Source organism: Dunckerocampus dactyliophorus, chromosome 13, assembly GCF_027744805.1.
Source record: "Dunckerocampus dactyliophorus isolate RoL2022-P2 chromosome 13, RoL_Ddac_1.1, whole genome shotgun sequence".
In the NCBI taxonomy this organism is placed as follows: domain Eukaryota; kingdom Metazoa; phylum Chordata; class Actinopteri; order Syngnathiformes; family Syngnathidae; genus Dunckerocampus; species Dunckerocampus dactyliophorus.
In genome coordinates this window covers 24,629,825-24,657,666 of record NC_072831.1, presented here as the reverse complement: position 1 = coordinate 24,657,666, position 27,842 = coordinate 24,629,825, and the positions used below count along the sequence as shown (strand labels likewise).

General features: G+C 40.8%; 1 long non-coding RNA gene across 1 annotated transcript in view; it reads right to left on the bottom strand.

Moving 5' to 3' along the window:
- Nucleotides 1–2,370: 2,370 nt before the first annotated feature.
- The window catches only part of LOC129192534 (uncharacterized), a 40,195-nt gene continuing 14,723 nt past the window's right edge, over nt 2,371–27,842 (bottom strand). The window contains exons 5-6 of the long non-coding RNA XR_008573438.1: nt 8,118–8,222; nt 2,371–3,051 (exon numbers count right to left, since the gene is read on the bottom strand). This is a non-coding gene — a long non-coding RNA (uncharacterized LOC129192534). The remainder of the gene's footprint in view (nt 3,052–8,117; nt 8,223–27,842) is intronic.

Sequence of the window (27,842 nt, the reverse complement as noted above, 5' to 3'; positions counted from 1 at the left end):
GTCCTTTCCAATGGCAACTAACCGCTTAGAGGGGGAGCAGCCGCAAAAGCAGACGGTCCGGTGTCGCGTGCAACCAAAAGCGGTTCCTCTGGTTGTGTGTGGTCCGGATGTAGCTGGGCCGACTCTGCATAATAAAGGCTGTGAAAACCTGAGTGAGTTACCCTCGCCCCTGGCTTAGAGGTCTCCATCCCTCAGCGGGTGTACTTTAACCCTCTACAAGGGGAAGTAGTCAGGTAGGGAGGTGCGCCTGCTTCTTGCACGAGGGAGCAAGGGTCGCGCACCCCCTAGGTAACTAGGGTTTAAACAGTTTGCACATACTCCAACAGCCAGTCCACTTTAAAAGAACTGCTTCTATTTTTACTTTAGCTTGGTAAGTGGATGTTGTGCTGCACATTCGTTTCGCCATAATTTGGGGTTAGCAAGTAGCTATACGGCACAGTGGCATGTACTACGTAACGCACTGTTAACAAATTGATTGGCTGCGTAAGTGAATATGTACCAACGGCATCTCATTGGCTGGACAGTGTTCGTCATTGTTATATGTTGTTACCACTTGTTGTTGCTTGTCACTCACTGAGCTCCACTGCAAAATGGCCCAGAATAAATTCTTATGTGTTTATTTCATTTATAGTTCAGGTGGGAATGTTTTTTGTGCGCTGCATGGATTTGCTGTGTGCTGACAGCGCGAGAGCAGTGCACGATTGCGCACGCGTGCAGCTTAGATGGAACATTGCTCCTTATTTTTATCCGTGTGGTTGTTCTACCTTAAAATATTTGCTCAGGGCTAGTGTGGAAGGATGACCTCTCCCAGATCTCCTTGTAAGAATGCACAGAATCCATGACCCCTCTAGCATTCATGAGCATTCAATAATCTTTATCCTTAATGATGTTCATGGCAGTCGAGCAGTTCAGACAAAAAAAAGAGCGGCCGATATTAGTGTCCGTTTCCTCTCTCGCTGAGATTTTTATAATGTTGATTTTCACTTGCTTTAGTTTAGTTAACTAATAAGAGATGTTATTCTTCCTCAGTAAAGCTGAACAGGCACACACTGTACTGTACTGTATTGTTTCGCCGCACACACACGGAAACGGAAACGGAAACTCCAGCCAGTCTCGTGTTTACAGACCAAAATTAAGTTTTTGATGAATTAATGGAAGCACGTTTGTAACCATGAAACGAAGTAACACGGAACCACCTACATGCTTGCACACGTCAGGGCAGTCTCTTTGATCTGGGCCACTTTTGGCCAAATTTGAGACTCTGCTCCAACTTTTGTAGTCCCAGTTGTGAGCTAAATAAAGGAAGGATGAAAGCTGGGACGAAGAGTTGCATAAAAACAAAAGAAGAGCGAGAGTAAAAACAAAGGAGTGTAGCTGACCCGAAAGAAAGTCTTTGACAGGGACCCGTGCGGCAGGCAGCAGAGGTGCAGGACTCTGACACCGGAACCAAGCGCACGGTCATCCATCACAGTGGCAACCCAGCCTGTCAGTGATGCGAGCTTGGGGGACGTAGCGGCAGTGCCGGGGCAGATGGGAAGGGAGGATGAGACCCAGAATCCTCCTTCAACGTGTCTGAGACATGGAGACAGGACGGACGCCAGGATGAGCACACACACGCACACGGACATTAAAGTTAAAATAGGGGCTAAAATGTGTGGCAACCCCTGACCTCTTATGTCTCGGTGTCCAGTCCACAGACACAGGCTGTCTGGAGGAAGAAGATGCAGCACATCCATCATCACAGCCCTCCTGTCGCTGCTGAAAAACAATGTCTGGCTGCAGCTATACACCGTGTCTCTGTGTGTGTGTTGCAATTTCGGGACTTCCTGTGTCCTCAGCCACGGTTATAAAATGTCAGCTTCAACTTTTCATGATGACATTACATCTTGATCTGACTAAAAAAAAGGAAAACATGTCTTATGTTCGGGGTCGAGTGAGTTATAATGCACATGCACACCAGCAGGTGGTGCCAAAGTAGGACTCCATGTTATGAATGTAATAATTTCATAGTTAGAGCATAGAAAACCTGTTTACGACCTTCTAAATATGTTTTTTTAACACTATTAGAGCCCCCTAGACATGAAACAATCTTTACACTCATATTACCCATTACAGTAGACATAATAAGAGTAAATAAGTGATTTAAGACATAAATAAGGCTCGTGCTTGTGTGTGTTGCTATGAATGTGTTCCCAAATCAATCAAGTCCAGTTGCTCTGATTCAACACAATAGGTACATTTAATAATAATCAGACGACCATTTCTTCTGTAGACCACCTTTCTTCCTGGGGCAGTGGATCAGTGGTTTTGTTGTGTCACTGAGAATGACACAAATACATGATGCTACAAATAACAAAATATTACTATCTTCATGCACATCCCAGAATTGACTTTCTATCTGGAAAAAAATGCCATTAAATGCACACTTAGCAGGGATTACTATGAGGGCATTTTAGGGGATTAACACAGATAAACCGCTAGCAACCAGATTTACAAGTACGAGTAAATAACAAGGCCAGTAAATAACATCTTATCTGTGATTTGACATCTTAATAAAAAGCTGCTGTGGTTAAGGCAAAGTCCCTCAGGTGAATTTATTGTTTTTTTTTTGCTGCTGTTACTGTCATCTGCTTATGAATAATTACATTTGTTTTATACAGAATAAACAAGCCACACAGCGCAACATTCATTTCCACCAATTACTCCTCTGTCAGATGTGTTCCAGTTTGTGTCACAGTGGTGCAAGCGGACCACTCCATTTCATTTCGATACAGTAAATCAGTGCGCTTCGACTGGATGGGAGATTAAAATGTAACCGAGTTTATCGTCTCTGTGGGGAAAGGCAATCATCCCAGTGTCTGGTATGGTAGCGCTAACTGTGATATTATTGATATTGCCTTGCTGCGTCACTTTGCACTCACGTAATCCTCTGAGATGATGACTGATACTCCAGGTGCTTCTCCAGTCAAGGATCACTAGTGGGGCAATCCTCCAGGGCCTGTTGGACCGTAGACACGGAGACCAGTAGTATAAAGAAACATGTCGTTATGTCTGGGAAGACACAATTAAATGACATGATACGTATGATACATACAGTGGAACCTTGGTTAGCATTGATTTGTTCCAGAAGGTCAGACTCTAACCAAAACAGATGTTAACCGAATCCATTTTTCCCATAATAAACAACACAAATTCAATCAACCCATTCCAGAAAGTCAAAAATGTTAACACAAAACACGTTTTTATAGTTTTACAATTATAGTTTTACATGCAGAAAACAATTCAAAATGCGTATAAATGTGTTGAAATCTATAAACTGACTGAGGATCTAACCAGCAGCCATCAGGTTGGGAGACAACCACTCTACGACCTGAGCCAAGGAATGTTACATGTAAAAAAAAAATAATTAAAAAACATTCCACCAATAGGGGGGGACAATGAAATTGTCCATTCAGTTTGAATGGATAAAATGTCACAGAAAATATTGAATTATGGACAATGTGGGAATTTTTTTATTTTTTCAATCGAACCAAACGTGAGACGTTTGAACGCAGCCTAAAATGTTGTGTTTCAATAACTTTGCTGCTTGGACATTTTGAAAGACTATTTTGAGTCTGTTATTTACTTGAGAGACTTTCAATTTTTGTGTGATTTACAAACATGAAAACGAAATCAACAAAAATGACACACAATTTAAGTTACTCCCAAACCTTTTATCTATGACTCCACAGTTGGATAGATAACCATCAAAACTAAACATTGTCTAATTTCATTTGCTTAAGGAGGTTGTAATTGGAGTTTCAAAGTGCAAAAAGAAGAAATGAGAGTGACACAAAAACAATTCCGAGCAAGCAAATTGTTGCAAACCACCGTTAAACTGAAAACTCAAAAGTTTAAGACCATAGCTCAATCACCTCAAAAATTAGTTTGGGTATGCTTGATGTCAGTGTTTCCAGGAGGCTAGTGCGAATGTTGCTCCAGGTGGTGAAGATGGCTTCACAGAGGGCATCCACTGTCTGGAACTGATTTCCATTTTTGTAATCTTCCTTTGCCATCCATCCCCAAATGTTCTCAATTGGATTCAGATCAGGGGAACACGCAGGATGCTCCAAAATACTGATGTTATTCTTCTGGAAGAAGTCCTTTGTCAGGCGGACATTGTGAATTGCAGAGTTGTCCTGTTGGAAAAGCCAGTCATTCCCACACAGACGAGGGACTTCAGTCATGAGGGATGCCTCATGCAACATCTCCACATAACCAGCTGCCGTTTGACACCCCTGTACAACCTGAAGCGCCATTGTTTCATTGAAGGAAAAAGCACACCGCTGTGGTGTGTGGAAAACATCTCAGGTGGGATCTCCTGGTCATGCCAGTAACATTGGAAGCCTTCAGGACCATCAAGGTAACATTTTTGAATACAACTTTCTTCCACCTTTCAATGTCCCATGTTTGGTGCTCTCGTGCAAATTCCAAACGGGCAATTTTGTGGCGTTGAAGGAGACGAGGCTTTGAAGAAGTTTTTTCTTCTTGAAAGCCTTCTCTCGCAGATGCCATCTGATGGTAATTAGACTGCACTCTGCACCAGTGACAACCTTCATTTGGGCCGAGGATCGTCCCGTGTCCTGATGGACAGCCAATCGGATCCTCTGGCTCAGGGCCGGTGACATTTTTTGAGTCTACCACTTGACTGTTTTCTTCCATAATCGTCAGGATCTTTGAAGAAGTTTCAAATAACTGTCTTACTGCGTCCAGCCTCAGCAGCAAGGCCGCGCTGTGAGAGGCCTTGCTTATGCAGCTCAACAATCTGACCGCGTTCAAAGAGAGAAAGCTTTTTTGCCTTTGCCATCAAGATATCATGACAGTGTGAACATCTGACACATTTTTGCCAAGACTTTGGCTTCTAAAGGCTGTGATGAACAGCCTACTTCACTTTAATGCTTCTTTCTAACAAATTACTTACTCTCCATTTTTTTGTCTCACTCCCTTTTCGAATTTTGCAGCTCCACTTACAACCTCCTTAAGATCCAACAGTGCCAAATGTAATTTCTTGCAATTTTTTAACTGGTCTTTAAATTTTCATTAGGAGTGTAACTTATCTCTGCATCATTTTGCCAATAATTACAAACATGCTTTAAAAAAACACCCATAACCAAAACATATTTATATGTGAATAACTTATTTGTGTTGCCATACCGCAAGAGGCAACAGCTGGGGGGACATATACTGCAGAGAGTAGATTGCTGTCTTACAAAAAGCTTCCTTGCTTTAAACCAGAAAAAGACTCTGGCACAATGACTTTACTTGTTTGTTTTTTTATTAAAACAAAATTCACAAAATTTGTGGATACTGCTTTTGTTACGCTTTTCATCGTACACTTCACAGTATTTTTCCCTGATGTTGCCACCTTAACACCAAATGTCACTGTCGTCTTTTGTGGAACACAGTAGTATTACAAGAAAATGTGACTACTGTATTGCTTACAATGTGATTTTTTTTTAAACACATTTACTTACTATTTTATTTAAGCCCCACTTCAGAAAATACTGTATATAATTAAAATAAAGTACGTGACAAAGAACACAATTGGTTTGATTGATTGGACACACTTGCTGCTAATTGCTACCATGAAAAATTAATACCATACCACGGAATATTGGAGTTAACACATACATACTTAGGTAGCTGCTGAAGAAAATATCCTGTATTGCTACTATTAGTATGTCGCTCACATCCGGCTGATACACGCTTAATTAGCCTCAAGCTCAGAATGGGCACAGTTCCAATTAGTGGTCGATGTGCCCTTTTCAGCACACAACAGACATTCTGGTGTGAGTGTTGCCACGTGTGCGTGTGTGCGTGTGTGCGTGTGTGTGTGTGTGGTGGCAGCTAGTGACAAAGCGTCAGCTGAGGCTGATTTTTTTTTTCTCTTCGTTGTTCAGGAGCCTCCGTGTCGGGCTCACACATTTACAAGGAGACAACAAATAATGACTACGTCTTAAGTACAGCATGCGACTTGAAGATATTATTACAAAAAAAAAAAAAAAAAAGGCCGCTGACAGTTTTTTCTATTTCATGTTGCTGCTCAGGACAATTTCCATGCAAAGACAAGACATTTTTAATCATCACATGTGACTGATGTAACAAAATACACAATAGCTACATGTAAGGCCATGCAGTGGAATCTTGTAATAATAAAACAAAAATTGGTTTTCAAAGTTAATGTGCATACCTGTAAAAATTTGCATTATAATGTAAGGGAAATGTTTCGGGAAAAATTCAGATTTCCACCACCAGCACCGGGCTGCCTACTGCGGGGAAATGTGTTATTTTACTGGTGTACTTCTTTTATTTTGAAGGCCTAACTTGACTCTACAGCAGTGATTCTCCACGGTGGGTCCCGACCTAGGAGTCATTTTCAGTCATTTTGTCAAAAAAATGTAATGACTCAATGTCCGTGAATGCACCTCACATTTGTGCTATTCACTTGGTACGCCACTACAAAAAGCTCCTGCGCATGTGTGTGTTACCCTGGGGAGCAGCTTACATGCTCCGAGGAGGAAGAGGGGCGGGATATAATGCTTGCAACTAGAGATGTCCCGATACAGCGGGATGCAGCTCAAGGCTGGTTGCCACTCGACTCCCTCCACTCGCAAGAAGAAGAAAACGCAAAACCACCTGTCCGCAGTGTGCCGTGGTGAAGTTAGTTTCAGTTGGACGTTGGATATTCAGCTCTGTAGCAACAGCGGTTCCCCATCACTGTGCCCGGACTGCTGTGTCATGGTGCCGGGAGCTCGCATGGGAAGTGCCGCTGTACAGTGGCGGAGCTACGTGGCGGCCCATGGTGGCCGTGGCCACCCTTGGTCACTCTCCGGCCACCCCGCTGGCCATCTAGACGTATCAACTTTCATCTTATTTCCAACCCTATGTGAGTGATGGTCTCACCTTGGCCACCCAAATGAAAAATTTGTGTCTCCGCCAATGTCGCTGTAACCGCTGGTTGTTTATACGAAGGACCGTCCATAAATTACTATTGAGGAGAGTCTGTAAACCCTAAAAGTATTTTGCACGGCCATTTTTTCCAATCTGATCTTTTATTGGATGGACTTTTATTGGATTAGGGACCTGACTCACAGAGGTTTGTTACAAAAGCCAAACAATATTGTTGGTCATGATGTGTAATAAAAAAGTAAATTCAGCAATACTTTGGTTGTTTGGTTATTTTTAATGCTTTGAAGAGCTGTTTTCATAACTATATTCAATTCCACAAATTCATGTTTGTAACAAAAGCTTATTATTTAAAAAAAAAAAAAAAAAAAAAAAAAAAAAAAAAAAAGGATCGGTATCAGAAAAAAAATCGGATCGGATGCCAAAAAATTTGGATCGGGACATCCCTACTTGCAAACGTCCCTTTAAATTTAAAATGTAAATAAATAATGGAATTTATTAAATAAATACTATCTTTGAGAAGTTGCGTTAAAATTGCACAATTTGGGTCGGCGCTCGTCATTGAAGGATGATGGTAGGGGCTGCAGCCATTTATAAAACAATACCTGTACTGTATCTCCTTATTTATTTCATCTAGTGCACTCATTTTATTTAAAATAATCATACATTTTATCAATAGTTACTAATTGATCAATGTATATACACGTATTATTAGTCCATTTTTATTTTTGGGAAAAATATTAATTGAACTTTGATATTTATAGTATCCAATATTTTCTGCTGTCGTTTTTCTGCTTTTTTTTGCATTTGGCTTCCGTTTTTGGCTATAATGGCCCGATGTTACAGCACCACCTGCTGCTTTGAGATGCAATAGATCAGTGGTTCCCAAACATTTGATAGTTGCGTACACCTTCAGACATTTGAGATGCAGCCTTACTCCTGCAAGCTTAAAAAACAAAGCTTTTGTATCTTAATGAACTTGAAATATTTAACATGATTGATAGCTTAATTAATGTATTGAAGTAACATTTGAATGGCTTGAATTTGAGCTCCTCTTTTTGGTCCACTCTCGACTGCTATGACTTAAGTCAACATATTAATTTGATACCCAATTGAAGGGGAAAGTTTAACAAACATGATAAGCCAGTATCCAAAGTGAAAAAAATACTTACAGCCAGCGATACTGTAGTCTCATTTTACGAGGGAATCCCCACTCTCTCTCATCTGGACACGCGCACACAGTCACAGGTTTTCATCGCCGTACAGTGTGGGTGGGACTGGAATATACATAAAATATTTTAAGTAAGTACATTCTTCAAGATTAAACACTCTTAATGCACAAGATAATCATCACACTTATTTACATGTATTTGTTCATATAATTCACACAGCGCAAGGAACAACTTGATGCTCAGTCTTCTTCCTGCTTTCTGCTCTGTGCTAGACGCTGTAAGCTGTCCAGACGCACTCAGTTGTGAGGGTTAGGCTCTAATTGTTTTGAATTTTTATTCACATACCCCCATGACAATTAGCGCAACCCACTTTAGTAACTTAGGCACTAGATAATCGTTTTTAACTTCATTATGGAGTGAGACTTTTTACACAATAAGGTGGAACACTGGATGGAGATGGATGGACTGTTAAAAAAAAAAAAAAACACTGCAAGAGTGTCAGTAGCCTAAATCTTAGGGAGGACAGGATGCATGTGGAATGTCGGCCCCGAAAAAGGCAGGATTTTATGTCCAGTGTTTGACATGTTGAGAGATTTCGAAGTGTAAAACAAGAGTGTCCTCACCAGAGAAATATCAGTCTCAAAGCCTTCAAGTGACACAGCTGTCATCTGGATGAAAGCGCCTACGATGGGAGTGCTGTAACACTCATCTCGACAAGGATGTTGGAATATTGCATCACCCAGGTGGCAAAGTTAGCTCAGGTTCTAGTTTGTCTCACATCTGCAGTGAAAAAGTATTTACATTTGCCGAAACTGTCAAACATTTTTTGACATTTCATGCACTGCTGTCACTCACCAAGCTATGAATTGTGTTGCTGCTCCTCATGTTTAACCACCTCCATATGTGAGTGCTAGAGGTGTAACTGGACAGGTATTCCTAATCACATTTTTCGGTAAGGAATTCGGTACGGAGTTCCCACACAGAATACACTGTGGGACAGGAAGTGTAACTGCCTTGCCATGTAGCCACGCATCCACAAATACAGAGTGGCCCCGCCTTTGGTGAGCTAGCGTTTTGCTCAGTTACTTTACCAAGAGCTAATTGAACAGTGACCTTAAAATCAATGTACATACCGAACTTTTTCACTTCCGATTCAATTCAGACATTGCAGCCTAGAATATTGGCAAATATCGATCCGATATCAGCATGGAGTGTTGGAAAATGCTTCATCAAGTGATATTACTCAAACAGAGAATAATAGTCAGCAACAGTAAACATGAGAAAAACATTTACTTCTTGATGCATGTGGTGTATAGTTTCATCAACAATAGGCATAAAGTAGCGAGGCTCGACATGCTCAATGACGCGTTTAAACACAACTTTACTGACCACCGCCAGGGTCGCTCTATTCTCTTACAGCCAATAACTTTTTGCCATCCCGTGGGAGTTCTCACGCTTTGCAAACGTGTCAAACAGCAGTGGATGTTTTAGGAAGCGGTGGTGTTGCAAAAATCCTTATGCAAATGCGCGACAAGGCCGGTGGTGTTAAACTTCCCAGGTTCTGTGGCACCACGGAAACTCAACTGCAACTTCTTTTTCGGACTTTAACGAAAAACACAGCCACATTCCTACTCCTTGCTAAACACACTAGCACACGCTGCAGTTGTGATCACGTGGGTTCTGCATGCTGAATAGAAGTGCTGGTTCGGAGTCTGGAATGAACTGCTTGTATCAGAGTGCCGATATCAGAGACACTCCTAGTGATTATGGCGTACCGTTACAGCCCTACTGATTTAGATTTATGTTGGCGGTTGGACACTACTAATTTACTGTTTTCTGGGATTGTGAGACATGAGACAGGAAGCAAACCCTGAGGGGGGAAAAAAACCCCACTGTTGTCGCTATGACACAAAACCACAGAGAGATTTTGGAGGTTTGTTTTTGCTCCTCTTTTCTTTTCCTTGGTGGGTCAGCTCATTCATCTTGAGGCCTGCTGAGACGTCAGAGCAGCGCCCGGCCCAATCGATCAGCTGGTCAACTGCCCTTTATGTGTGTGTGTGTCTGAAATCTGACTCAGGGATTTTCTTAATAGAACTTTGCCTCTGACATATCACTTTTCTGTGTCTTTTCCCTCATCTATTTTACCCATTCTTCCAATTCCATCATCATCATCATCATCATCATTCCATAATCCCTTGCAAATGTTAACTGGCTGCTATTTCAAACCTGCCTCATCTCTCTTTTATTCTGCAATCCTCCCCCTTCTTCGGCTGACAGCGATATGTGACGATGTAGCGTTTCATGTTTCCGTGGTGACGGCTAATTAAGTTGCTTGTCATATGAGGGGGTCAGTTATTCGAGGGAGGGAGGGATGGAGGAAAAGAGGATGGCGCCACCTGGCAGCTTTGTTACAATTGCTAATGGTGGGTTGTGAAAGTGAAGTACAAGAGGATGGATTCCTGGATAATACCCGCCATAATGTTGAAAAATTACAGTGAAAAGTAGGAAATGCCCAATCTCTACGATGTGAGTGAGTGACAAGCGCAGCACGTTTTCACCTTCCGTTGTTTTGGTGGTGGTCCCTGCCAAAAATCCAGTCCATTCTTGTCCTCATTAGGCTCACGAGCATCCAGTCTACATGGTCTATTATTAGTCACAACATCATGAAATACAAGTGATATGTCGTATTCTGGTCACTAGGCAGCAGTCATGACACAAAACATTGAGACATTACCTTACATTACATTACCTTAACACTGCATGAAGTGATGAAGTTAGCCATGGCATGTCCGACATGATAAAGTGAAAAAAAAATTCTCCCATCCTGTGTGGAAGTGGTACATTTTTGGCTTCTTAAGTTTAGAAGAAATACACTCAAGGCTGACTGGTTTGCTCTCTAGCTTGCGGCCACCTCGAGCCCCTGCAGCATAAGAGTTGTAATGTGGTGTAAAGACAGAATAATAGGAGTGTAAAGGTGACACCAGGGGTGTTGTTTCATGTCTACAGGGCTCTAATAGTGTTAGAAACCATATTTGGAAGTCATAAACAAGTTTTCTCTGCTCCAACTACAAAAATATTCCATTTATTAACATTATATCCTACAGTGTATCGTGGAAATCCATGGTCATGTCTGGAACCAATTAACCGCTATAAACGAAGGACGACTGTATCATACTTACAGACATAAAAGAAGCGAAAAGGTAACAGAAAAAAAGAACATTTTCCAGAGAGTTTTAAGGTCCCTTAAGTAAAACAAAACAAACTACAACAAGTCAAAATGCACAAATAGTGCAAAAATATATTTTTCCATAAGCCTAAGGGGCAAAATGTCTACTGAAAAAAGTCATTGCATGTGCAGTGGAAGTGTGATAGCGTGAGCGTGCGCACATTTGCATGCACATGAGAGCGTCGGCGCTTGGTAGCAGCTGCTTCCCAACTCCGCTCATTGATAAAGGATGAATGACAGTAATTAGACCAGCAGAGGTAGGTAATAGCTAGCGTGTGCACGAAGTATACTGTACAGAAATTGGATTCTGCATCAGAAAGTGACTCAAGTACATTCAAGCTTGAAGTTTTGACTGTACATAAAGGACTTATTACTGAGTGTTGCAATTAGTTGGCCAGCAGGGCACAAAAAGAACGTACAGTGGTGTGAAAAAGTGTTTGTCCGCTTCCTGATTTCATTGTTAGTTTTTTTTTGCATGTCACACTTGCAGTCATGGAAGAAATGATTAGACCACACTTGTTTCTTCAGTTTATTGAGCTATTTTTAATGCCTGGTACAATTAAAAGGAAGATTTGTTTGGACAAATATAATGATGATAACAAATACTGTATAGCTCATAAGGCTCATCAGGGGGGGTCAATCACTTTTGCAGACAGAGCCGTGTAGGTTTGGTTTTTTTCTACCTTAATAAAAAGTATCATTTAAAAACTGCATTTTGTGTTCAGTTTTGTTGTCATTGACTGACATTAAAATTTGTTTGATGATCTGAAACATTTAAGTGTGACAAACAGGCAAAAAACAACAACAAAAGGAACACTTTTTCACACCACTGTTTCTCCAAATTCTGTTTTTCTTGTTGGACAGTGATGATGTGTCCACACTTATTCATGTAAATATTGCATGCAGTGGCAACTTGTTGATCACATACTCTACCGCCTGTTTGGTTATTAACTCTTAAGAGACCCTGGAGACATTTTTATAATTCTAATTATAAAGCCTACAATACGCCTTTTATAATGTTCATTGCTGTTATTTAAATTAGCCCAAAGTGGCAAAGCTACACAAAAACAAACCTTGAAAGCTATTGCAAATGCAATTTTTCATCCCACATTCAAGTAATACTTTGTTAAGCTTTCAATTTGGACTCTGGCTTTTCCATTTTTATGTTTGTCCATTAGAAGGTGCTACTTTTTCCCGTACAAAGCATGCATCAAAATTTGGTGAAGGTGTATACAGTATACAGTAACGCCTCGTTGATCGCGGTTAATTGGTTCAAAGCCCAACTATGATAAGAGAATTTCCGCGACGTAGGATTCCATATTTATGATTGTAATATTTGGGTTTTAACATTATTAGAGCCCTCTAGACATGAAGTTTTAGCTTGGCATGGGTTACGGCCTTAACAGCTGCGTAGTGTTTTTATTAGCCATTTTAACGAGGAATTTTTATTAGGGATTATTGTGCCTGTTGTGCAATGATTCTAACCTGCAATAAAAGCCTGTTGTCTGGAATCAAGCCTGGTGTGTGTGTGTGTCTCACATTACAGCAACATTACTGACACCCAGTGACCAGTGTAGACTACTACAGTACGTATCGTTCACAGCATCTTTTGAATGCGTCTGAACGCCCTCTGTTTGTATTTTACTTCATGTAGCTATTTTTATGCCTGAAAATTTTTTCGTACTAATAATAGGCCATATTCAGCCACGAAACAGCATGATATATTAATATATTTTTGAAAAACCGTGATAGAGTGAAGCCGCGAAATTCAAACCGCCAAGTGGTGAGGGAATACAGTACAGTACATATAAAAAAGTGGGTGTGTATTTATTATTGCGTGTTTTACCTCACCTTTGTTAGCTTTTTGGATAAAAACAAACATCCTAGTCCTTAAAGGTCTTTAAGGGCTAAAATACTTGACATGTATATTATATGTTTTGAGTTGAAGTACATCTAAAATAATTGACTCATTTAAAAATGGAAAAAAAATATTAATAAGACTTTTTTTTCATCGTTAAGGACAAATGTGTAAGTACATTTTAAGGACATTTTAAGGATTACATCAAAATTTACATCAAAACAGCGTACAAATAACAAACCTCCGCAACTGTGGTGATGTGTGAAACCCTCAGTTAATAATAAAAGAAAAGTATCCGCTCAAATCCCCAAACAGCATCCGTCGAACTGCAAAAAAGGCTTAGAACATCCAAACACATTACACGCTCCATTAAGTGGTCGTCCAGGACTGTGGGGACAGTTTTGTATGTCGGCTATGAATCACATCATTTCCATAGCTGCGGAAATCAGACATGAAAGAATCATTACACTCGGCAAAGAACGTCAGGGGCCATTAGCACACGTGAGGCTCTCAAATCAGTCAGTGTCAAACTAACTTTAAAGCCCGTCTAATTCAGCTGAGAAAGAGGGGTTGTGATTCAATGAGATCAAGCTGTGATTATTTCCTTTTCAAGAAAGAAACACACAGCAGAATGAGGCTAAAGTGATAAGAGAGATTAGATGTGGGAGGGAGATGAAATAGATGTGCTAGGACAGACTATATAGACTCATGAAAAAGATTTCAGTGTGTATGTGTGTACTTGTATATTATACAGTAGAAGAAGAAGGAGAGGGCATACAGTGTGTAAGACGCTTGGATATAAACATGAGAGGAATACAATGACATTTAAACACACAATTTGACAAGCTCAGCCAGCCATAGCATGAAAATAGTATTGATCAACTTTTTCTTACTTGTACTTGATGTTTTTATGTAACCATAGTTTGCAAGTGTGTTCGTGGCTATTTTGAATGGTGCATACAAATAAAATGTAATATAACCAGATGACGCGGTTTCAGGCTCAACTGAAACACAACATGAATGCTGACACAACCTAGAAATGTGTTGAAATCTATTCACCGACTGAGGATCCAATCAGCAGCCATCAGGTTGGGGCGACGACCCCTGAACGACCTGAGCCATGCCACCGCGCACACAAAAAGCAGAATGTTACATGTAATATGACGTGTAAAATGAATTTCCACCAATAGGGGGTGACAGTGAAACTGTCCATTCAGTTTTAATGGGAAAAATGTCACAGAAAATATTGAATTATGGAAAATGTGGGAATTTTTACAAATGTCCTGACAGATAGTCCACAGTTCCACAGTATTTACATGCGTGGATGAAGACCACTGCAATGCTAACTCTCTTGCGTCGCAGTGGTCTTCATCCATGCATTTAAACACTGGAACACACACAACAGTGGACACGCAGCAGCGCGCAGTGATACGAACGGAGAGAAAGTAACATCGAGCGATTGAGAGGTCTGAGTTTTTTGTGGGCAGCGGTTTTGTGATGTAAACGTATTACTCTTTTGAATGCATGCTTAACTTAAAAGACCCCAACTTCTAGCCATTTTCTATGCCGCTTGTCCTAATTAGGGTCACGGGGGCACGCTGGAGCCCATCCCAGCCCTGGACTGGTCACCAGCCAATAGACAATCATTCACGTTCATAGCTATGGACAATTCCGAGTTGGGAACTACTTTCCTCCACAACGAAAACTGACCAGAAATCGGCTCACGGAACGACGTGGGGGAAAAGTCACTGTTGATGCTGATGGAGTCTCTTTCAACTTCATGTCAAAAAGTCCTAACTATCCCTTTAACACAGCATGGAGTCAGCCAAGGCATGTCCGTGAAAAAAAGTTCCCTTCTCATTCCGTGTGGAAGTGGTACGTTTTTGGCTTCTTACTTTTTCCTTCTGCCCCACTCTGTCTGAAACCCTTAAGTTTAGAATAAAAATATTGGAGGCTAACTAGTTAGCTCGCTAGCATGCTAACTATTAGCATGCTAGCACCTAGCACAATTATTTTAATACACACCAAATGGTGGGGGGATGACTACAAAGCACTCTATTATCAAAAGTGTTGCTGACTATATTATGTTGTCCCATTTATTAATTTTAGTGATCTATTGAGGGAGGCCTTCATTTTTCCACACAACTGTAAGTGACACTTGTGGCGCCCTCTGTGGGTTGTGCACAAAATGCTTTGGAAGACATGACAGCTTGCATGCAATACAGATACAGTATCCTCAACGTTTTATAATCATTAAAGAAATGCTCAATGACTTATGGATACTAAGTCCCACCCACGCCCTGCAATAACATTTTGCTTGATTTCCATGTATTTCGACAACTAAAATTACAGTGGGGTGTTCCGTAGAGCGCATTGAGCTGTGTGAAAAATGTCTAGTCAATCCCACTCATTGCGTCAAAAGTTGGAGTTTAATAACAGTGCCACCCATGTTGTGTATTTGTAATAGCACACGTAACATAGGGGTGCATGTTTTGACAAATTTACACACTTAAGTGTGCAGCATTTCAGTACGAGAAGAGTTAGCGTACACAAACAAATATACAGTCGTGAAACATTTTCATCTTTTAACATTTACATGATGATGAACGTCTCGTGAAATATCAGTACCGCCAAATTGGGTGACGTCACGTGCGAGTACTTCAAAAGCAGAGAACTTATCCAACTTGCGATTAACACAAAAGTGCCTTCATGTTCTTTAGTTTGTGCTTTAACATCCATTTTTTTTTTGCATGTAATTATAGCGTTGTGGGGTTATGAGCTAGAAGATATTCCATTTCCCCGTTGCATCAGCTGCGTATATTGCTGCAGAGCGTGTCTCATGCGCATTGCAAATTCTCTTTAAAATATTCATAATAGTGCACACTCATTTGCTGTCTGGTTTTGTGGCTCATTTTGTCAGCTATTCCTGTTGGCAACCCTTAGATGATAGGATAAGCACACATGCTGTACATCTTCTGTCACTCTCCCCTTTTGTGATATTATTAATAGATAAGCTCCAGCACTTTGATATGTATTCATATTAATGGTGCTGGATGTGAATGCAATGAAGACTGGACTTGTGTGTTTGTTTTGGCCATACTATACTGTACATACAATACGATAACCCAGTGTTTACAATATGTTCATTTATTTGCGTCAGCCCACCACAAATACATTTGGACTGCCACAGATACATATGTGAGCTACCTTTTTTTGGAATATCGGGAATTCGGCAAGTGCCCAAGTAGAAACGATGTTTTGCAATCTTTGCATGACGGGACATTTTTGAACACTGCCACCAAATGTCATAAAAACAACTCTCTGGCGACTCTTCGCGCTGATTGCCTCTCGTTGTGTCGATCATTTGAAGCCCATCCAGCAGCAGATGCACGCTAACACCTTTCTTGAAATAACTGATTTAAGGTGATTGTGCAGCCCTGGCAGAGGTAGGCAGCCACTGAGTGCTTTCCAGATTAGAAATGCGAGGCAGGTGATGAGGCAGAAGACAGCGTTCGCCCATCAAATCAGTCTGAGAGCTGCGGAAATCAGTGGATGTGTCCCATGGTGCAGATCACGACTGCAAATTAGACCGGCTCAACACACCGCCCGGTGGAGATGCAACAATGCAAGAGAGCGAGGCTAAAAAGGAGCAACGTTCTATTTAAATCGCATATACTGCATGTCACTGAATCTTGATGCATCTTATTATTTTCACTGGCTCCTCGAGCCCCTTTCACACTGCTCTTTAAACGCTGACCTTATTCCACAGTCCAACATGGACTGGGAAAGCCATGTGTATCACAGTAGATCAGTGGTCACCAACCTTTTATAAGAACAAGATCCCTGGTCTCGGCGCAAAATCGTAAAACGCAGCATGGCGGACAGCAGAGGACAAGCTGGCGAATGAGAAATAATTAAGCCACCGTTGCGGTCCAGTGTGTGGAAACACCTTGGCTTTTGTAAAGAGGGAGATGTTCTAAATAAGTCACTCACTGTTTGTAGGCTATGTAAAGGTAGAGTAAAGGTCAAGTAAAATACCACGGCGACACGACAAATCTCTCCAACCACCTACTAAGGCGCCATGGGACCGTCCGGGCACCTCTGGTTCCCGCTGAAGCCAGTGTGGGGTTCTGTGAAATGATTCAACCATTGAAGCCATGGTACTAGACACTCAGTCGACCACAAGTGTTTTGTACCAAAGTACTAAGAATGATGTGAAGCTGCTGCTCTCTCAAGCTGAAGAGTACCGATAACGACGGATGGCTGGACGTCATGCTCAAATCAAGGGTATGTGACAATTACCTCTCATTACTGAATTTATTAATAATGTGATATTTTCATGTTGAAAAACAAAAGCAGGAGTAGCAGGTAAACCTACTGTTCAACTGTTTGTTGCCCTGTACTTTTATTGCAAATGTATTGAATGTTGAAAATGAGATCAGAAAAGGTAAACCTCCTGTTAAATCAACCTGAAGTGTTGGTTGCACTTTATTCAAATAAAATGTGAATGCAGTTACCGTTAATTGTTGTTTGCTTGTTTGTTTTTATCCTTAATTAATTTATACCTGGTTCCCTTACAAAAAAAATTAGAATCCAGGAAAATTCACCTGTCCGGTATCCAGATATTTATTTCATTTTTTGGCTAAAAAGTTACTGGATCCATTTAAAGTTACTGAATCGTTTCGGATTGTATCGTTCTAAATGAACCAATATCGTCTTTAAATCATATCAGCAACCGCGAATGATGTTACAAATCAAATCGTTATTAAAACGAATCGTTACAGCCCTACACGTAATGGATGAGAACATGCAAACTCCACACAGAGATGCCCAAAAGGAGATTTGAACCCAGGACGTCCTGATCTCCTGACTGTGTGGCCAACATGCTAACCACTCGGCCACCACATGGTTCTAAAAATGGAATAAAACTAAAAAACAAAACAAAAAAACCCATCAAAAATTGGAAAAAAAGAACAGTAATTTTTACAAGAATAAAGACAAAATAACAGCATAAAATTTAAATATTAAAGACTAAAATGTGTTTTTTTTAAAGCTGTAATATGAGAAACAAACAAGCATAAAGTTGGACGTTATTGAAAATTAGCTTGGGTAAAAAAAGTTATAATATTACAATAATAGAGTAAATATAATACGACAAAAAAGTCAAAATAGTACAAGAAAAAAGTTTAAATATTTCTAAAGAATAAATAAATACAGTAAAAAAGTGTAACGTAAAGGAGGAAAAGTTGATTGATTCTATCAACATGCTTTGTCGTCGATAACACAAAGCAGAGATGCAGGCTGTTTTTTTTTCTTTAAATATAAAAAAAAAAACGGCTGCATATCTACATGGGTTGGTTTAAATACAATGTAAAAGTGGCCCCTGCATCCTTTGATTTTACAGTATGTGGCCCTCTGTGGGAAAAAGTTTGGACACTCCTGCCCTGAAGTTACAGTGGGGGTTTTTGTAGAGGGCACTGAGCTGTGGGAGAAATTTCAAGCCCGTCCAACTTATGGGGCTTAATAACAGCTCCACCGTGTGGTGCGTTTCTCAGAAGAATAACCGCACAAGCAATAACAGCACTGTGAAACAGTGAAATAGCCACTTTCTCGTTTTTTGGAGTAATTAAACCAGACAATAGCGCCTCTGAAATTGTCTGTCTGAAGGAGGCCATTGTGGTTTGCTGACTAGCTGCAAGCCGGCACCCCCGACGTAATAACATAAGAAGCAAGCCAATAGAGCCGCGCTCCTGCCAATCACGCTCACAGTCAATCAAACGTAATTGGCTTTCTGCAATAAGACGTTACAGCTTTGCAGGTGAACATCATTTCGGCATGTGTTATTGTTGGGAAGGCACTTGGCTCTTGTCTAGAGGAGGGGGGGGGGAATTCAAAGTCAGAATGTTTAACCTTTCCAAGCGCCTGAATTCTGCCGACTCTCTGGAGCGGATCACACCTCCACTCTACCTTCTGTTTATTCTCGTCGTGTTCATGTGACTGTGGGAAAAAAAAAGAAGTACTTTTTGTCTTTGACAGGAACTCCACAACAGCTGTCAGAGACATTCAGCAGCAAAAAACGAAATGAAATGTCGTCCACAGTTGAGGGAAAAACAAAACATATTTAGTTTTAGGTACTTGACTCGGGTATGGACGACTTATAAAACAGGAAGCTGTGACAGAACTGGGCTGATTGAAGGTTTGGGAACAGAATATTTCCTAGAAAACTTCCAACTGGACTGGAAAAGCAATGGATTTAAATGAGGGATTTGAATATGCATGTAAACTTTCAACCCTGACTTACTCTTGTTCACACCGGATAACAAAACGTTGTCTCAACAAACGCTGCATTTAAAACATTTTTATTAAAGTAAAAATATGTGAATAAATCCATCCATTTTCTATGCCGCATCTCCTCATTCGGGTCGCGGGGGTATGCTCGAGCATATGCCAACTGACTTTGGGCAACAGGCGGGGTACACCCTGGACTGGTCGCCAGCCAATCGCAGGGCACATATAGACAATCAACCATTCACCCTCACAGTCATACCTATGGACAATTTAGAGTCACCAGTTAACCTAACATGCATGTCAAAACAAAATGTACAAATAGCATTTATATTCGGAAAATTACATTAAAAAACGAGAGCAAAAATGGGAGAAAAAAGAGCAAAGACCTGAGTTCATACTACTACTACTACTACTAGTACTACTACTAATAATGATGATCAAAGTGACCCTTGCATCCTTTCATTTTTCAGTATGTGGCCCTTGGTGAAAAAAGGTTTTACACCCCGTTCAAATTTTTTCAAGACTATGTATTTTTTTTCACTCTTCAGCTCGAAGGCGCTGCGCACACAAAAAGGCTAAAACATTGTCAAAACATGAACCACTACTGTGTTTCCTGTGTTATCATAACTTCTGATAATTACACCGCATGGTGGCGCTGTCATTAAATTGTTATTAAGTTACAAAAACACCCACTGTAACTGTTTTATCTGAATCGCCACAAAATGCGGTACACACTTATACGGCACTGACGAGCACATAAGGAAAATGTGAGCAAGAATGGTTGAAAAACATGGCCGCCATCAAGCAAAATGTCTTTGCAGGGACACAGGGTGGGGCTTAGCACCTAACTACCCATAAGCCATTAGCCAATGAGCTGTCCTCATTTTGCTATTAGACTTTAACCCGAGCATTATGGTGATTTCCAAATCCAAAAGTTTGGCTCCTTGGTATGTGAAAAAACTTTTGGACCAGTTACAGGAATTTGATGCAGGCTTGTTATCATGACAGCAGTAGAGGGAAAAAAAAAAGAAGATGAAACAACACAAAGAGACGTCGGAGCACAGCGGGAAACAACGAGATGAAGAGGAATATGGCGAGACAAAGACATCAAAAGTCAACTTGGATCCATTATATATGGGAAAATAACATGCTACACAGTCATCAGGACAGAGAGCATATTTGTTGAAATGCATTACCATGAATTTCAGGAAATGTTTGCTTGCAACGTCCCATTCCAGGTCATTTGGATTTGCCACAGTTTGGATCGATGTGTGTTTCCACTGTGGAGTGCGCAGGCATTAGCTGCCTCTGCTACAGAAACAAATAAAAGACATGATAGCAACATTTAGCAACAAGTGCTCCTCCACCTCCCGCCCTCCCGCTTGAGGATGCCACACAGGTGCAGGTGTGGAGGAGACTTGGCCACTCCATTACCTTCACCGCCAGCTTCATCAGCAAGGCACTTCATCTTGGAGCTGCTTTGGGGCTTCTTATCATGTTGGAAAAGTGCAAAGGGGCAGAGTTTTCCCAAGGGAGGGCGGGTCATGCTCTGATGAACAATGTCACAGGCCATCCATCCATCTATTTTCTTCCACTTATCCGGGTCCAGGTCACGGGGACAGACACCTCAGTAGGTTTCCCTACTACCTCTTCCAGTTACACCAGGACGAAACTGAGGCGTTCTCACACCAGCTGCAAACATAATCCCTCCAGCAGATCTAGGTCTACCCCGGGGCCTCCTCCCTGCTGGGGATGCCCAGAAACCCGACCAACCCCCCCACCCTTGCTCCACCACCTGCAGGGGTAAACATAAGAGACCAGTGCTATGTGTGTTGGGTGGCAGTCAAGGGACGGGCGCCTGGGCTACCTGGTCATATGTCACGCAGTACGTGTTGGAATTCATGTTTTGCACCATCGAACCGCAGCTCCCCATTGCTGACAGCACTCATGCACCCACAGACCATGACACTACCACCTACATGCTTGACTGTAGGCAAGACACAATTACACTTAAGCCAGGGGTGTGACTGTAGGTGAAAATATATAAACAAATATTCCTATTTGCTCTTTTTCCCCATTTTTGCAGGGTTTTTTTTAATTTAATTTTCCAAATATTTCAACTTTCTTCTTAAATAATCTTTATCAATTTTGTTTTTGTAATGTTATGACTTTATCCTGATAGTATTTGGACTTTATCCCCATAATAGTATAACTTTAACCCAACCTAATTTTACAATAATTATAACTTTTTTTGTTTGGTTTGTTTCCCATAATATTACCACTTTTTAAAAAATAACATATTTTTCATTAATATTTCAACTCTATGACGACATGATTTTTCCTCTTATTACGGGTTTATTCTCGCAAAAATGCACCCTTTTTTCTCGTTAGAATACGTCTTTTTTGTAATATTTTTTTTCCAATGTACTTTATTCCCATACAATTCCAGGTGTCTTTTTCAGTTTTGCTTTTGCTTTGTTTCAAATGTTCCAACTATTTCAACTTTCTTCTTGTACATTTTTTTCCTCGTAATTCTGACTTTGTTCCCATTGGATTTTTTTTACTTTATTCTCATAACATTATAACTGTTTCCACAACTCCATCCATCCATCCATTTTCTATACCGCTTAATCCTCATTAGGGTCGCGGGGGCATGCTGGAGCCTATCCCAGCTGACTTCGGGCGACAGGCGGGGTACACCCTGGACTGGTCGCCAGCCAATGGCAGGGCACATATAGACAAACATTCACACTCACATTCATACCTATGGACAATTTAGAGTCGCCAATTAACCTCACCTGCATGTTTTTGGAATGTGGGAGGAAGCCGGAGTACCCGGAGAAAACCCCCACGCACACGGGGAGAACATGCAAACTCCACACAGAAATGCCCAGGGGAGAATCTAACCCAGGTCTTCCCGATCTCCAGGCTGTTCCTGTGTTGGCCAACATGCTACCCACTAGACCACCGTGCGGCCGTTTCCACACCTCATTTTCCAAAAATTACAACTTCATTTGTTCTTTTGTTTGTTTCTCATATTGCAACTTAAGAAAAAGTATTATTTTATTTAGTATTTAAACTTTATGCTACTAAAATGGCACAATTTTTCCTTATAATATTACAACGTTGTTCTTGTAAATTATGACTTTCTTTTTTTAGATTACAACTTTTTGTCTTGTAAAATTGTAAAATGACTGCTGATTTTTCAATTATTGCTGTTTTTGCAATTTTGTATTATATTTTTAGAATGTGCCGGGGGCCAATAATAATAAAAACAAAAAAAAACAGCTTTGGGCCGCACTTTGGACACCCCAATTGACGATGATGGCTGTGTGGACTCGTTTTCAGTGGAAAGTAAGTCTATACTGATATCCAAGCTGTTCACTGACTACTCTAAAGTGTATCCAAATTCCATTTCCACAGTATTCTGCCTTGAGAAGATACTGTCTCCCTGCAAGTGTGGCAGATGGAGTTCGGCTGTCCTGCCTGCTGACCAGCTGGTGCCTCACTGTAGGGAGGCCACTCTGTCCCCCACTGTTGGTCCACTAATCCCCCTTCCGCCACTTCCACTCGCAGATCTGACCTCGCCATCCCACGCTAGCTATGACAGTCACCTGCCACGTGACGAGAAAACGCGAGCGCTTCAGTGCAGAGATATTTCGTTGGGGGCGTGGGTGTAAAGGCAGGGTATGGCAGAAGGTTGGCAGATGAGTCACAGTCGGGAGTTGGTGATGTGATTTGTGACAGCGTGATACTCCCTAACATGATTTCCCCTCCACCGGCATCCTGCTGTGTCAACACTAAGCTCCTACAGGTTCCAATTCAGCATCTTGATATTTTCTGCTTTACCTTTGCTCCACATCCTCCGACTTACTTACACATTTCTTCACACGCAACTCCTTCTGTCAGCCTGCTTTGTTATTTTTGTCCCTGTAATAAGCTTGTCTATCTGCCTTGTTCTTTAGAAATCAGCTATGGTTTGTTTCAAGCCGCAGCCTCAAATCACAATCTACCCCACGGAGATCATGGCTCAAAGTATAGAATGCAAGCACGGGTGCACAAAAAAAGGAGTAGAAGAAATGAAACAGAAGAGAAATGAGTCTGGGTAAAGGAACCCTAATAATAAGAAGTGCTTTGGGAAGTGTCAACCCATAGTGAGAGATTTTTAATCTTTTGATAAAAAGCGTACATACCGAGACAGGCTAATATCTCTCATAGTAAATTGATTCAATGTCTTTGGGAAAGCCTGAGAATTGTGGCGCACTTGCAGAACAAATGTAGACAAACAAAATTGCTTTTTATGGAACAATCGCACATTGGCTCACTACACCGGCACTCAAAGGTGCTGACACACCAGAAACTGCATTACTGCAGTATTCAGTTCAAATCTCAAAAACTGTCGTATGTATATTGTACAGTCGTCCCTCACTACATCGTGGTCCGAATATCGCTCCCTCACCATATTGCGTTTTTCAAAAAATAATTAATTAATAAATGGTCGCTGTTTCGTGGTTGACTATTGCCTATTATTAGTAACAAATATTGAAAGTTATATGTAGCATTCTGGTCAATAGGCATTGAGAGACATGATGATGGATGACATGGCCTTTCACGCTGTACGGAGACTGGCTACTGAGCCTGCAGAGCCGAGCCGACATGTCATGGCTGAGAACGAGTGAACATAAACGTTCTCTCCTCTTCCGTGTGGAAATGCTAAGTTTTTCACTTCTATGTCCTTCTTCCCCACTCCGTTTTAAACACTTTCTTATGTTTAGAATAAGTAAATTGGAGAGGCTAACCAGTTAGCTCGGTAGCTTGCTATGCTAGCGGCGGCCATCTGTTACAGTATGTCCCTGGAGTGATCCCATACCCTTGGTAATGTGGTATAAACAGAGACTACAGGGTTTCCCCTACGACTTCTTGAAGCTGTTGTGGTGGGCTGTATGGGAGGGCGGACTGCTGCCGCTGGGTCGTGCCTCTGCTGCGTATGCATTTTTGTAAAAATGACAAATAGCAATTTTTTAGGACTTACTTATTTATGAACTTATTTAACTTTTTTCAACAACTAGCAGAACATGCACCGAGAACTTTGCAAAACTGTTAATTTCATGTCAATGTTTGCCAACTGCCAACATTTTAAATTACACTTTATTTACAAAGCACCTCTCCACTCAGTGTGCTCGTTTGTCATTAAATACAGGTGTCATGTTTGAATAGAACACTTATAAAAATACTAAGAGGTGAAGCAAATATTCTTCAACATCAGTTGGTGAGCTACGGAGACCCCTGTAATAGACACACAACTAGACAAGCCATTAGTATTATAATGACAACAAGACACTTTAAAAAAGTAAGTTGTGATGATGATTGATGTGTCGCATGAAAGCAATAGCCACCTGTAGCTCTGAGCTAGCTAGATGCCGCCAGCCAGGCATGGAAACAAAAATGCCACAAAGTGGAATGAGATTGAAACGTGAGCCATCACACACGCTGGCATAGATAGGCTTTGCATGTGACAAGCTGTCGTCAACTGACTACACATTTTACGGGCTATTGTTCATTCTCCCGATAATAAGGAACAAAGTGAAAGTCAACACAAGACATGTAGCGTATCTGGTCACATGCGCAAGTGCCAGCAGGGAAGACAGGCGATTCCGGTGCATGCTTATCAAAATGAAGTGCAGTGAAACATTTTTATGATATTTTAAATCGTTTTCAAACTAACTGTGGTCCACATGTGCGTAAATAATAAGCTATATGTGTATCTTTATAGCCATTCATACAATATATTACTTAAAATTGTTTTCAAGCTTAAAAAAAAAAAGCCTTATTTTTACGGTGTGGTGGCTTTTATTTTGTAGTGGCGCACCACCATGATCAATTAGATGTAGCGGAAACCCTGGAATAAAAAGGAGTGTAAAAGTAACTATAGGGGTGTTATTTCATGTCTACAGGGCTCTAATAATGTTAAAATCCATATTGAGAAAGTCATAAACAGGTTTCCAATGCTCTAACTAAAAAAAAAAAAAAGTTTATTAATATTGAACCCTACTTCGGAAATTCACTTATCGCGGCCGAGTCTGGAACCAATTAACTGCGATAAACGAGGGACGACTGTATTGTCCTACACTAAATATTGACAAAATGACAAGTTAATGTAGTTTATTGACCGTGTTTCTTAACTAGGTGACACCTGCCCCATGTATTCACCCACCACTTCCCAGAGGACAGCATTGTAAAAAAATAAAATAAAATAAAAAGCAGGCTTCGCTACACACCTTAAAATAAACCTCTGCCAACTATCTGTCGGTCGGCTACAGATGTGAGATCATTTTGTTTTTTCTTCAGCCAATATGCTCTGACTTCTTAACATGATAAAATGTATTTATTTTTCCACTGACATTTTAAAGTAAAACATAAATAGTAAATCACAGTGTTTAAAATAATGTTCAAAATATAAAACTCCTGCATTGTAATCCATCCATCCATTTTCTACGGCAATGTAGGTGGCCAGTGCCAACGCCAGCTGTCCTTCTGATGTTTTCCGTGTCAGACACCAACATTTCATTATTATTGGATAATGAGGTAGCAGGTCATTGAGGGGTCAAGAAGTAAACTTCCCTCCTTTAATCAAATAGTCGGCTAGCTAATTCTGCAGAGCAAACCCTTTAGACGAAGAAGATGGCGAAAAGAAAGAAAGATGAGAAGCATCGTGCAAAAGCATGCAGCACCAGACGTCACATTCATGATAAGAAGTATTTTATTTAATATTGGTTAGCTTCAGTATTACAACATGATTAAAAAATACATTCAGAGACATTATATTCAAAAATGGTTGGTCTTGCTTAAAATGCACATATTTAGTTTTATTTAGTGTCTATTTAGTGAAATACATTTTAAAATATGTGGCTTTCATGGCTCTCTTAGCCAAAAAAGTTCCCAACCCCTGCCATGGTATGTCCGGCATGACAGAGCGGAAAAAAAGCTCTCTTCCCATTCCGTGTGGAAGTGGTAAGTTTTCGGCTTTTTACTTTGTCCTTCCCCACTCCCCACACCAGTTCTTAAGTTTAGAATAAATAAATTGGAGGCTAAGAGAATTCATAGCTCCATTTGTCAGGTCCTGAAGCAGCAAAACATCCCCAGACCATCACACTACCACCACCATATTTACTGTTGGTATATGATGTTCTTTTTCTGAAATGCAGCTTTACTTTTACGCTAGATGTAATGGGCCACACACCTTCCAAACTTCAACTTTTTCACAAAGGTATTTTCACAAAGGTCTTGGGTATCATCAAGATGTTTTCTGGCAAAATTGAGATGAGCCTTTAAGTATTTTTGTTTAGTAGTGGTTTTCGTCATGGAACTCTGCCATGCAGGCCGCTTTTTCCCAGTGTCTTTCGTAGACACCTTCACTGAGGCAAGTGAGACCTGCAGTTCTTTGGATGTTGTTGTGGGGTCTTTTGTGACCTCTCGGATGAGTTGTCGCTGCGTTCTTCGGGTCATGTTGGTTGTCCAGCCACTCCTGAGGAGGTTCACCACTGTTCCACGTTTTTGCCATTTGTAGATAATAGCTCTCACTGTGGTTCGCTGGAGCCCAAAAGCTTTAGAAATGGCTTTACAACCTTTTCCAGACTGATAGATATCAATTAAATGATGTTTTAACAGGGGGAGGGTGCAATCACTTTTCCACATAGGGCCGTGTAGGTTTGGATTTTTTTTCTCACTTAATAATAACAGGTTTCATTTAAAGACTGCATTTTGTGTTCAGTTGTGTTGGCACTGACTAATATTTAAATGTTTGATGTTCTGAAACCTGTGACCTCTGAAAAGTGTGACAAACAGGCAAAAAAAAATAAGAAATCAAGAAGGGGGCGAACACTTTTTCACACCACTGTATGTGGTAACAATTCCTGTCTTTACCACCACTGGCAAGCAATGATCATGTTGGCAAATCCCTTATTTAGCAGCTAAATATAATCGAGTCATGTCAGTGCCCATTAGGAGCAGAGGGTGGCAACTTGTTAGTCATGGGTTAATGTGGCTTGAAGCAAGGTTGAATGCAACTGGAGGCCAAGTGCTGACTGACCAGTCATGTTTAACTAACTGTGAATGACGAGCCATCAGCAGAAGGCCCCAAGACTGGCAGATGCATGTAATAATTTAGGATGGTAATGATGCACACACACACACACACACACACACACACACACACACACACACACACACACACACACACACACGCGCACACACACAGTCAAAAGTCCAAATCGAATGCTCATTAGCTGGACTGCTTCTTAAGGGAGAAAACATGTTTTAGTATTGAAATGCAAGTTTGATTTGCTTGCAGGAA